Consider the following 10,748-nt stretch of genomic DNA (forward strand, 5'->3'; position numbering starts at 1 on the left):
CTTTCTCTTTCTCCTATTTCTTCCTCCATTATTTCCACTTCCCTCAGGCCTGCTTTAACTTCTTTTATGCACGCCATTGGTATTTTTGGGTTACTGTCAAAGAAGTTAAAAATTCTTTTTGTTATCCCGTTATCATTCAGCCTTTCGAAGTGTTCATAGAATGCAACTCTTCTCTTTCTCATCGTGTCTGATATTCGCTCTATTTTTTCATAATCTTGTTTATTACTTCTTAATTTATATTTCCTGTTATCATATTATGGTCCCAAGATTTTCACGATTGTTTACCTTTCCCTCTTTTCTATTTCACCTGATTGTTTGGTTGTGTTTAAGGAAAGGCATTCTGATGCATACAGGTATTCTGGTTCAATGACAGTATTGTAGCGTAGAAGTCTAGTATTTGTGGAAAGAGATTTCTTGTTATACAAGTTTCCTTGCGCTTGTTGGGTTAGCTTCTTTGTCTGAAGCATTTGGCTGTATTATTTCACCTATATATTTAAATTTTGTAGCCTTTTCTTAATTTATCATAATCAGTTTACATATATTTCGGTGTATCCTTCACATCTGTCGCGTACTCTGTTCTCTTCAAAAGATATATGTCGGCCAGCTTTTGAAGCTGTCTCTCTTAGGAGATTTATCTGCATCGTTGCGTCTGCTACAGGTTCAGCAAAGATGGCAAGATTATCTGCAAAAGCTAGACAATCGAAACTCAGATTTTCCTCTTTCCTTCCAGTTGTGATTATTCTAATTCCTTCTCCTTCTGTTCTTTTCTTCCAGTCCCCGATTACATTTTCTAGCACACGACTGAACAGCAGTGGTGACAGTACATCTCCCAGCCTTACGCCAGTTTTGATCTCAAAGACTGTGAAGGTTTCGCCTAAAAATTTAATTTTGTATTTTGTATTTGTTAGTGTACCTTTTATGATTGCCACTGATTTGTTGTCAGCTCCAAACTCTTTTAAGGTGTTGAACGATGTTTTCCTGTAAATGGATTCATATGCTTTTTTTAAATCTACAAATGTTTTATAACTGTTTTTAGATCTCATTCTTCTATAGTGGCTCTGAGCACTATGGGACTCAACTGCTGAGGTCATTAGTCCCCTAGAACTTAGAACTAGTTAAACCTAACTAACCTAAGGACATCACAAACATCCATGCCCGAGGCAGGATTCGAACCTGCGACCGTAGCGGTCTTGCGGTTTCAGACTGCAGCGCCTTTAACCGCACGGCCACTTCGGCCGGCTCATTCTTCTATAACTGATTACGAATTTCAGATCTAAAATTTGTTACATACAGCGTCGTCCTTTTGTAAACCCTCCTTTGTACCTCCTAACTGCTGCTCCAGTTGGCTTTCCAGCCTGTTTTGTAATGCTTTTGAAAGAATTTTGTAAGTTATTTGAAGGAGGGATATTCCTACATAGTTGCTAGAGTCAGTTTTATCTCATTTTTGTGAAGTGGGTGAATTAATGCTATTTTTCTAACTTCTGGTATGGCTTCTGTTTCCCAGATTTTTTGAAAGGGAAAATTTTTATTTTGATGATCATTTCTCCCTATGTAGGTGGCACAAACAAAGCTGGTGAATGAAATTTCGTGAGAAGGTCGTACAGCAGCGAAAAACTCCTTTCTCTTAATGACTGCCACCCCAATTCATGCATCACATCCGTATGACTCTGTCCCTTATTTCAGGATAATACAAAACGGGCTGCTCTTATTTGAACTTTTCGATGTCCTGCGTCAGTCTTATCTGATACGGATCCCACGCCGCGCAGCAGTGCTTCAGAAGAGGACGAACAAGCGTAGTGTAAGCAGTCTCTTTAGTAAACTGGTCATATTTTCTAAGTGTTCTGCCAATAAACGTAGTCTTTGGTTTGCTTTCCCTTCAACATTATCTATGTGATAGTTCCAATTTAAGTTATTTGTAATCCGTAGTATTTAGTTGAGTTTACAGCCTTTGGAGTTGTGTGATTTATCATGTAACTGATATTAGCGGGTTCTTTTTAGTACTCATGTGGATGACTACATCATCAGCATCGGGGCTCGTTCATCTCGAAAATGGAAGAGGTGGTGAAAAAACAACTTTTGATCATATCTCAAGGAGATATGAATGATTACTTTTTTCTTGTAGAGATGCGTGGGTTCCATAGCAGAAATCAGAGAACGAAAGACACAACAGTTGTTAGGTAAGACTAGTTTACTCTAATGAGATGCAGCGGGACCTAAGTGCAAGCAGGTCCAGTATACAATCTAGAATAAACTAAGTCCATTGTAAGTCCGTAGTATGCGCAACTGAATCCCAGCTGATAACATGTGGCGGGTATTTATCCTCTTCGATAGCGGATCTGCCTGCGGCGGGCGAGGCGGGCGTGGGCGGTGGACAGACCTTGGTTGGCGATCGCTTATGGTGCGTGGCTGTTGTAACATCTCCGTTTTTATCCCGACCTGATCTGATGGAATAGCAGCCCAATATTTATTATTAACATGACCGTGAACCTAATGGGGCTGATAATCGGAACTGACTGCTACAGAAGTTGTTACTTCCCAGTTCGTCCTGTTCAATACTATAATACTGAATGTATGGTAATAAGGAACACCAATACAGTTTTACTAATTACGAACTTATATTCTTCTCAAAACACAAAAAGGAGACAGCCAGTGCCTTCGTCATACATATCTAATTACGGCTAATCTCAGCACAGGCTTTCTTCATTTGCCATTATCGTCCACCACTGCATCCAACACTGCAATCCAAGGTTAGGCCGGCGCGGTAGACGCGAAACTAAATATCGGCACTACTAACGTCACTGATCACTTTTATAAAGATACTTCATCACTTTCCCGGTATTTATTTATTATTTAGGGGTCTAACCATGGCGATGGTGACACCCTTCCCGGTTAAAAACCCTGTATTCCGATAATGGTCTCCACACACACACCATTCCCGCCAACCACTCTGGCGCATCTCGACACTCTCTCTCGCAACGCGTCACAATCGATTGTTCGCCCTATCGACCTGTGCCGAGTGCAAAGTTATAGTAAGGGCCTACGGACCCCTTACACTCTCCCTGGCGGCGGTACTCTGAAAGTCTAGTGTCAACCTCTGAGCTAGGAATCGAGCGGCACCACAATTATGAAGTAGATTTGCGAGTAGATATACCTTCCGCATCATATAAACGGATTTCTTCAATCTTTTCTCAGTCTCTTTTTATAGTCTCTTCTTTATCGACGTCAGCGCTGTATTCCGTGTGCTCGACGATTTCACACAGCACTTCGCATGATGTAGAGATTGAGGAACCATGAAGGCCAGTCTTCCTTTTTCGAAATTGTGTTGGTAGCCTTTTCAATATTTACAAGAAATGGCCTGATTATCGAGTCAGGTGCAGAGTTCAAAATAGTTGTCACGGGAACGAGCCCACTTCTTGATGCTTTCCATTCCCCACTCGATCACTTCTCTTTGTTGATAATCGAGTGTTACTGCTCCACCCGCAAGTAAACTCTCGGGGAATTTTGTGGTGCAGCAGCTTTGGTAGTGGGTAGTGAAGTGTTGTGACTTGGCAAGACAGCCAAGCCACTAGGAGGTGAAGCCGAAAGGCACGCGTTTAAGCTCACACAGGCTGGCGTGAGGTCTGGAACAGTTAAAGGATTTGAGTCTAGCAAATAAAGTACGTAGCTGTTGGAATACTTAACTTTAATCCATAATTGGTGAACATCGTTCTGACGGTACATGCATCATAAGATAAATAGCAATTGATAATTGCGCCTTGCTAGGTCGTAGCAAATGACGTAGCTGAAGGCTATGCTAACTATCGTCTCGGCAAATGAGAACGTAATTTGTCAGTGAACCATCGCTAGCAAAGTCGGCTGTACAACTGGGGCGAGTGCTAGGAAGTCTCTCTAGGAGAGACCGCGGCCGATTTAAAGGCTACCACCTAGCAAGTGTGGTGTCTGGCGGTGACACCACATGAGGCAATATTGGTTTCACAATCAGTAGCGAAAACTGACATACCTGAAAGTGTGCGAGGGGAAAGGAGAGGCCGAGAGGGCACAAAATGATAAACCGCTTGGGTGGAAAAATGCTCTCCAATCGGCCCTCGTGTAGGGGGAGAACACATAAAATTGAAGAGACGTACAAGACGAAATTATATTCGCACGGAAACTGAAATTGTGAAGCTTTTTTTTTTTTTTTTTTTTTTTTTTTGGTACTGGAGCTGGCACAACAGATGAAACCAATCTACATTGCATCCCGTATTCAGTTTAAAACTACAATTCGCAAAATTACAACCTTTAGTAATAAACTATTGTTGTGGAGTGGAAAAGTGGAAAAAGTGGATTTCCACCGAGGCAGCCGAAATACGCCAATTTTCAACTAGCGCTTGAGGCCCAACGATTCGTCGGAGATAAAAACCTAAATCTTGAAATTTGTTCCTCGAATTTCAAGATTTAGGTTTTATGTACTTTCATTCTGAATAGGGAGGTTATTTACAAAAAGTTAATATTTTCCGAGCATTAGACAAGAAACCGCCAAAACAGGGGATTTTTACCTTTTTTGTATTTTTTCGATGCAATTTTGTTGGGAAACCTCAGATTCGGATTTAGCACTCCAAAAAGCAAGTGAAATGTAAGAAATCAAAACTACCCTGCAACTTTTACACTAGGGGCCCTTATGAGCACAAACTGACTCACTATTGGTCACTTTGCAACTGCACACAGTAGGTACCTAGTGAGTTCACTACTCAGATTCGTGTCGTCCCTAATAAAAAGTTAATGAGGGCATTCGGAACGATTTCGAACAAAACTTGAGCTACCAAGTATCAGCCTTTCTGACTTCGAAATTTTACGCGATAAAAATTTAGTAGGTAACATAGTACGCTACATGACGTTGTTCACGACGATGTTGTTGTATACAGGATGAAAATTATTTAAACCGACAAACTCTGGCGGGTTGCATGGGACACCAAAACAAATATTTTTGTCTAATGTCATATATTAACGTAATATCTAAATATTCTACTGAAACTTATTTCTTGGATAGAGGAAGGGACTATCCTCATAGATGCGTCAGTAGGAAGTGGAAATTACTCATATCCTAATAATTTTCAGTACTTATTGGATTATGGTTTGGACATAGACCTTGGGCTACGCTGTTGTGTACTTAATCGTCTTCTTTACACTGTGTAGTTAGTGGACAGTGATACCTGGTTGTACACAGAAGCTAGGGTGTCATGTGTTTCATATTTAATGCTTCTGTTATTTAATATTTCCACTTAACTTCGTTGAATGTTAATCTCGAGCAATATTGCTGTGTAAATGAAAGATTATTGAATATCTCTGAATACATTTTTACAGCTCATTTTGTAGACAGAGGAACGCAATTTCTTAATGCAGGCTGTTTCTCTGGAGTCGTGTAGCTCTTATTTCGTTATTACTACTCCAGTGTTTGTTGTACAATAATAATGATGTACGATATACTTCATAGGTAGATATCTAGCAAAGTTTTGAACGTAATTTCCTAATGCAGGCTGTTTATTTGCAGTTGGGTATATCTTATTTCGTTAATACTCCTCCAGTGTTTGTTGTACAGTAACAGTGATGTACGATATATTTCATAGGTAGATATTTAGCAGAGTTTTGGCTATCTGTTCTTCGAATAGAGGATGGTGTTGTCCTATTGTATACGGGTGCTAGTTATCTAGTATAGTCTGAACGTAACATCAGGCTACATAGTGCTGCATATATCGTGTAAGTGTTGATATATTTAATATGTAGAGATCTAGCGAAGCTTTCGCCACCTATTCTTCAGATGGAGGATGGTATTCAGTTGTTAGGAAGTGGAAATGTTTCAGTTCCTAAACTTCAATCCTTCAGGAATTATTGGACAGTGGTTTCACATAGACTTCGTGCTACGTTACTGTGTATAAGATGGTCTACTTTATGCCTTTCAGACAGAGGTTATTGCGTACAGATGCAATTTGCTAGTTCTTTAATAGTTCCGCCCTTACTTTGGGAAACGTAGACCTTGAACTGCACTGCTGTACAAATGAAATATTATTGAATTTCTCTTAATATCTTATTTAATCTCGTTGTGTAGACAGATGGTAACACACGCTGTTGTTGAGGCAGAGCACGCACTGAGTGAGATCAATCACGTAATAAAATCCGCTGTAGAGAAGCACTATCACACGCGCTTGTTCAGAGAAGCTGTAGAAATACAAAAACAGGCGAATAGCTTTAACATGAAAGAGGAAAGCCTTAAGGTACACGGATCCTGGTTTCCAGTACTGTAGCGAACGGTAGCCGAGCGGTTCTAGGCGCTACAGTCTGGAACCGAGCGACCGCTACGGTCGCAGGTTCGAATCCTGCCTCGGGCATGGATGTGTGTGATGTCCTTAGGTTAATTAGGTTTAAGTAGTTCTAAGTTCTAGGGGACTGATGAGCTCAAAAGTTAAGTCCCGTAGTGCTCAGAGCCATTTGAACCATTCGAACTGCAGCGAACGACCGTACAGGAAATGACCGCGGAGAAGCCCTCGGACGTTGGCGCGCCAGATACATATGAAGGGCTTATTTCAATCGTGGTATAAGTCAATTTTTGTTCATTTTGAGTTACAGAGACCTACAGTTAAATGAGTGCTGAATAATCTGCAGTTGAGATATCAGAAATATTCAAGCATATGGCTTCTTGCTATAGATGAACCTTTCTTTCTGTTTGTCTGGATCAATAATTTCAGAAGCATTATAGGCAGAAAAGTGGAGGTAATGGGCTAGTACCACTATTGAAATGAGCCCTTCATGTAGTCTGCGGCCTCGAGCTCGACTCCAGTTCATCACCGGCAATGGAGGGTGAAGCTTTGACAATGCCAGCCACTCGTGCTGGCCAGAAGTCAGTAAAATCATCAGATGAACGTCGGCCGAAGACCTCAAGACAGAAGCCAATAGGCAGTTTGTCAACAAGTGGCCACGAAAGCCTTAGCAAATTTGTATGATGGTGCAATTTTCAGACTGGTTGCGCTGGCTTCAATATTGAGTTGAACACCGCTATATTTTACATTTTAATGATTTACTAATAATTTTTTGCATACAGTCTAACTTTTAAATAAATAAAAAATTTCTGTTTCTTTTGTAACTACTGTTGCATACCTAGCGATACTGACAAAGGAAAGTTAATTGCAGTTTTGTTGTGATGTAACGCAAGTCTTGTAAATATGATGTATAGGGTTTCTTTACAGTATTCTGTCATGAAGAAATCATCAAAAGTAGTTTATAAACATTTCAATATTTTTATATATGTATATTTGGAATCTTGGTTGTTTTTAAATTATGTATTTGACTTTTACTCATAGAGCTGTGTCGTCCGAACAAGACGTAGGCAGAGCAAAAGCATCGCAGGCGCAAAGATGCGAGCTGGTGACCAGTGCCATTGAGACTCGCCACTTGCTCGAGTTCCAGCAGCGCCACGCGCGGCGCTTACGATGACTTCGCTTCGGCCAATTGTCGGCAGAGTACCATCCGCCAATGACCGGACGACCACGGACAGAACCCTACTCGGAAGACAGAAGAGCAGCTCTCACACACTTGGTTATAGATCATTACCTTGAGAGCCTTTTTGTGTTATCTTACAGTGTTGTAGACTTCTTTATTCAAAAATTAACAAAGATAAGGAAACCTTTCTTATCTCATTTGTGTGACTTTGTTACTAATTTGTTGGAGTATTATAGAACGTTCGTTCTCCTATCCTGTTACGTGACAGTGGAGTATAGCTGTATAATAATGGCAACGAGAAATTGTCTTAGCGGCGTACTGCACCAGAAGCCGTTTCAATACTCACAAACTCTGCCTACCGTAACAACAGTGGCAACTCTGCCTCCACAGCAGTAGCGACGAGGCCTTCACAGAACTAGCGACGAGGGTTTATTAAACATAGAATCTCTGTAGGTCTTCTGCAGCGACTTCCGTTGTACTTCTGGTCAGTTCGACTCATGCATTGTCTATTGACAGTCTTGTGTCGCCTTGGTAGGCATGACGTAGTACGTTATGGGAGCGATATTGTGGCGAATCGTTACGTACACAGTAAATTGTAATTTTGACGTGCCAACGCAGTACTCATTTCATGTTTTATGTATCTGGAAATTCAATGGAAAGATTTTGTGGGTAGCTGCACATGATGTTTGTAGTAACCTTTATGAAGGTATGTTGTCATCGGTGGTTCTGTGCATTATTTGCATAATAGCTTGTAGCACTTCGTCTAATTTTATTGTAGATATGAAGATGGCAACTTACTTATACCGAAATCGGTTGTATGCAAAAAAGTTTTTATAGTCATCTAGGTTCAGAAGTTCTTCTTCTAAGTAACCACTACGGATTGCCCCTTCGAGCTCAGCATAATACAGTTGATGACAAATGGTTCACTTGTGTTACAAGGTAAAAAAAAAAGTGTCTACTATTGTTAAATAGTTACACTTACAATAATGCGAAATATTCAGAGAACTTATGTAAATATTTAGTGTTCTTGAGGTCTTTTTGTTCGTTAAGTATCTTATTACGGCTTCTTTAAGATTAGCATATATCTCCATTTCTTCTAGAATATTCGTATGAATATCTTTTCCTGTTTTAGGTACCACTTAGATATTTTTCTCTGTATGCCGTATTGCATGCTTCTGTGTTTTAGGTGGACACTCAAATCTGATTTGTGATTATGAGTACCATGTTCACTGAACCTCGTATTAAGTTCCCTTCTAGTTTTCCATACATAATGTCCGGTCATTTTGGTCACAGGTCATCTTACATACCTCTGACTGATCATATACAGGGTGTAACTGAATCCTTCTTACAGACTTTGAGAACAGATTTCTTACACCAAAACAAGAAAACATGTCTAGTAAACATGGGCTCTAAAATTCATACCTCAAGTGCTGTGAGCACTTGTTTGTTTGAGGATATGTGTTTCACCGAAGATGAAAAAGTGCTCGTGGTTCTTAATTTACACTTGTTGCTTCATTCTGAACTATTTACTGTTCATCCGTTTCTGCTCTGTCCTTTCTCTGAGGAATTTGTGCATGGTATCCGTTGCTAATTCCCGGCAACTATGGGCAGTGTTTTCAAAATTTAACTTGTTACTTGGCACTGTTTTCTTACCCTCTCGGATAACATTTTATTAGATTCTTTCGGTTGATTCTCAATTTTCTTTGACAAATTATAATGGATCAGTTTAGTTTCCGCAACTACCTTTTTACCCAACTTTGCAAACTGTTCTTCTCTCCTTTTAGTTCACTTGAAATTATTTGTATCTACGTTTGTGAATTGTTGATAATTCTTTTTGAATTTTTTTTATTCTTCCTATACATGCATGCTAAAAATGCTTCTATGTGAAATGATGCATGTGCAGGTAGACCTGGCCTGCAACCCACCACTCTGGGCATCACTTCCCCCTCTACCATAGCGGCAGGTTCCGCCCTACCCTCTGAAGCTAACCCACAGTCCTCGTCAAATGCTGAAATGGGTAATAAATTGTCTCCTACATCGTGCGTTCCTATCACGTCGGCCTTCACAATGTCAACGTTCCAAATGTTACCTCTCTGCAATTCGTTAAAGGTAGCCCGCTGCCAGACTCTTGCTGTCTCTCCAATTAAATCCACTATGTATCTATGCTCACCAGATTGTCATAATCTCGTTCAACTGCACGCTCCTAGCTCGTGCTGTGACAGCTTAGCATTCCCTATCAAATATACAGAGGTTTACTATCTGAAACCATCTAACACTAGACCATAAAAATCGCAAAAAAAATTGAAGGTGCCAATAAATTTCCTTACCCCACACACAAAAACCACATTAATAATATCTACTGAAACAATTATCCCTCCAAAACTACCGCGCAGATTTCCGTGCCGTTCACAGATAGGCTTACACAAACCACCGCTGAATCAAAAAATACTGCAAGAAAACTACATTGATTAATTATAAGCACAAGCAACAAAAATTATTCCAGAATCTCTTCCGACTTTTAAAACCATAATTAGAATTCATTAAAAATTTCATGTCAATGACACTAAAATGTTCAAGAAAACCTACACATTTAAACCAATGAATCTGCACAGGAATGTATGTTTCATGCTAAACGTTCTAACTGCGTATCGGAATTTTTATGGTAACCGAAATCCTGCACAGACGTCGCCAGTTCTTTGTGCGACGATACAGCTGAGCTTTCGGAATACCCCTGTGGATGTCAAGATGATACGAATCAGTAGGGCTGACCGATAATCAGATTGCTCCCCAGAGACTCATAGGAAATAAATATGAGACATGGGTGCTGCACCTCACAAAAGATAACGAACAGGATATTCAGCTAACTACTAAATGAAACAGTGGTCCAGTTTATTCCCCGATCATTACAAAATTCCCTACTAGCATACATAACACATTATTAAACGGTCTGTTCGATCACAAGAAATTCAGAGAACAAGAAAATTATCTACTGTCAACGTGAATCAAAACTACTGAAACAACGGAACCCATAGGAAGATGGATTTTTAATGAACCCGAAAGCGGTCATAGTTTGATTCAAATAAACATTTTTAAACCATTTGGCTGTTTTCTGTTTCATATTCAAACCATTTTTCTGGCTTAGTCGTAATGAGTCTTTAATCTGCTCTGGAAAGCACTGGATCCCGAAATGTGTCTTATCCTAACTAGCCCAGCCAAATTAGGGGAAAAAATGGTTCAAATGGCTCTGAGCATATGGGACTCAACTTCTGAGGTCATTA

This window comes from Schistocerca americana, chromosome X (assembly GCF_021461395.2).
Source record: "Schistocerca americana isolate TAMUIC-IGC-003095 chromosome X, iqSchAmer2.1, whole genome shotgun sequence".
In the NCBI taxonomy this organism is placed as follows: Eukaryota; Metazoa; Arthropoda; class Insecta; order Orthoptera; family Acrididae; genus Schistocerca; species Schistocerca americana.